At 48.2% G+C, this 3,116-nt stretch overlaps 1 protein-coding gene across 1 annotated transcript in view; it reads left to right on the top strand.

The window, feature by feature from the left end:
* The window catches only part of GUCY2D (guanylate cyclase 2D, retinal), a 16,102-nt gene that overhangs the window by 11,633 nt on the left and 1,353 nt on the right, over positions 1-3,116 (top strand). The window lies entirely within an intron of this gene.

Here is a 3,116-nt window from a genome sequence, read left to right as displayed (position 1 = left end):
TGAGAGAAAAGCACCAGCCACAAAGATTCTGGTTTGGTAGGTCTGGAGTGGTCCAGGAATTCAGATTTGGGAATCCCTATAACCAGGACCTTCTGGGACCTCTCCTCTGACCCCACTGCATTAACCCTCTCCCCCAGAGGCCATACACTGCACAAGAGACAGAACTCTAGGGGGCAACATTTACCAGAGGATAAGATGACTGTTGCCCCTAGAGTTGTGTTAGAGCAGAACCCCTAGTGTCCTCCACCCTCCTTCAAGAAACTGATCCATGACTATCCCCTTCCTAGGTGAACCCCCAGGACTCCTTTCCACGATTTCCATCTGAGACACTCCTCTTTCTCAGGATATTTCCAGAAGGTCCTCTTCCTGAAAGTTGCTGCTATAGGTGACCAAAATCTGGCTAATACCAGTGGCTTCTGTGCAGCTCTGCTTCAAAGGATTCTGAGCCTTTACAAGAGCTGGTTGCAAACCAGCCATGTGGCCTTGGGAATGTGTCATTCTCTCTCTGGGCTTGAGTTCCCCTCCGTGGTGAAATGAGAAGTGGTCTAGGTGGTTTCCACACCCCCTGGCTCTGACAGCTGGGCTTCAGAATGGTTGGCGTTGGAATATGGGGCACTGGGCTTGTGACCTCCAGCCCCAGTGACCTTAGCCCATCAGGGAATGTTGGAGTGGGGGATTCTTCACTTTCCAGAGCCTCTCAAGGCCCCAGGAAGGAGGATCTGGGATTTGATGCCCCAACCCCAGAAGAGGTGGAGGCCTCCTATTCCACCAGAGCAGGGTTTGTCACATGACCTAAGGATTCCAGGGCTTTGGTTTAGCTTCAAGCTTTGGTCCCTTCTCCATCCCCCACCAGTCAGAAACTGGCTTCTTCACCGGTGAGCATAACCACACACAATGCCCAAGTGCAGAGAAAAGCTTACTTCAGGGCTTTAGGGAAAGGAAGGGAAACAAACTGCACCAAACCTTTACTAACCAGAACACCCAAGGGATAGTAATATTCTCCCTTTAACTGGGAGCTGTTGAGCAGGCAGTTGGATAAAAAATACTCTCTGCTTAGTTCTTTGCAGCAAGTGTCAACTCCCATCCTGGTAAGTCCCAAGCTGAAGTTTCTTTTGTAGAACTTCAGAGCCTGGGCCTTGGCATGTGTGACTGGGTGTTTTCCCCTATTGCTGCAAACCATGGTAGAGGTTAGTAGCAGCTTCAGCCATGTAGGCTGCCACTATAGGTAGTGAGCATCCAGTTCCTGGAGGTGTGCAAGCAGAACTGGAGACACCATTGACCAAGGATATACAATCAGAGGGAATTCCTAGGTGGAAGAATGAAATCCTCACTATACAAAGTGTGTGGTTGGTGGGCCAGCAGCAACAACATCACCTGGGAGCTTGTTAGAAATGCAGAATCTCAGGCCCAGACCTATTGACTAAGAATCTGCTTTTAACAAGTTCCCTCAGAGTATTTATAGGCACATTAAAGTTTTTGAATCATGTAACTAAATGATTCCAGGATCCCTAAAATCTCAGAATCTTTAAGATTTCATAAAAACCAGGCCAGAAACTAGCCCTGAGTCTTGTTCTGTTTGGCGTATGGGGTGATTTTGTTTTTGTGTTGAGCTAACATTTAAAAATCAAGAGATACCACATTTTAAAAATGTATACCAAATTTCCCTTTCTCTGAAGTCAAAACCACCTCACAGGGGCAACTGCTGACTTTCTGCTGGACCCAAAGAGTGACTGTCCCCTCTTTCCAGGGCTTCACTCTTCATTTCTCACACTCCCCACCACTTCCTGTGGACTCCAAAACACCAAGATTTTCTAAACATTACTTATGTAGCTGTCTAGCACCTGTAGGCATTTGAGCTCAGGACTCCTGGAGTAGCTAATGTTAGGAGTGCGTGGGCTCCTGGAAGTTGCTTTACCTGACTTGTAAAATCCTTGAAATCCACAAGCATAGTAGTCTTTCCTTCCTTCCTAAAGGTAGAGAAAGAATGTATGAGAAATCTAAAATTCAGCACTTGTAGGTTCTGATTACTTTAAGGTGGTGCTTCTACAATGAGTCATTTAGTACAACTAAAAAAACATTTTTTAATCGAGTTTAGAGATGATTAATTAAAGATTTTTTAAAACCCTGATTCACACACAAAATATTTTTAAATTATGTACATGTTTAAACATCTCTTTTCAGATTTTCTCTGTACTTAGGTCCCAGGGATTGAGGGTAGACTCAGCATTGCTGGTGCCAGACCTGACAGAGTGGATGTAGCTCTTATTCTTCTCCTCTTCCCTCTCTCCACACCTCACCCCTTACCTCTCCTTCCCTCCTTCTTGCCTGTGAGGGGCCTGGGGTAGTTAATGGCCAAATGATTCAGGGGAGTCTCAGGGAAGAGTCAACTGGGGCTGGGTACGTGGGGATTAGTGTGGCAGGCTGGGGCAGGGCACCACCCAGAGGAGGAGGAGCTGGAGTCCAATCCCAGTTTGGGGTAGAGGTAGAGCAGGTCTCCTGCCAACCTCGACTCAGCCTTGTTACCAGGCCTCATTTCTCAAAGGAACAGATGTGATGGGGGTAGAAGCCTGGTAGAGAGGAGTCCTGTCCTCTTCCCTAGGTAGGACAACTCAGGGACCACCCACCTCAGAGCTCATTGAACTAGTGGGAGAAAAGAAGGGGAAAAATTAAGCCTCAGTCTCCTCACTGTCCCTCAGGCTCCTTCTTTCTCTGTCCGTATCTCTCCCTCTCTCACCTTCCCTGGCTCTCTGCCACTAGTCTCCTCTTTCTCTGTCCCCAGTATCCTCTCCCAGCCTGGCAGTTTCTCCCAGCCTTTTCTACAGTTTGTCCATTTCTGCAGAACCATTTTTCCTGGGCACAATCAATATCCTAGAGCCCTGCTACCCTCTGACTGGAGTCTTCTCCACCTACTCCTCCCTTGTTGTTCCTGGGACCCAGGCAACTCCTAGCCCAGAGAGCACCTGGCTTGGTCATTAGGCACGCCCCACCTTCACTACCTCTTACACTACCTCTGTCAGCTGGCCTGTGCCAGAAGCCCACACTTGGGGCTGTCCCAAGGCTCTGTAGCTGGGACAGTGATGGCCAAAGCAGTCACCTCTCACAGCTGCTGCTTCAAT

Source organism: Hipposideros armiger, unplaced genomic scaffold (genome assembly GCF_001890085.2).
Source record: "Hipposideros armiger isolate ML-2016 unplaced genomic scaffold, ASM189008v1 scaffold_457, whole genome shotgun sequence".
Classification (NCBI taxonomy): Eukaryota; Metazoa; Chordata; class Mammalia; order Chiroptera; family Hipposideridae; genus Hipposideros; species Hipposideros armiger.
The sequence above is the reverse complement of the archived record's forward strand: the minus strand, read 5'-3'. Positions and strand labels throughout refer to the sequence as shown.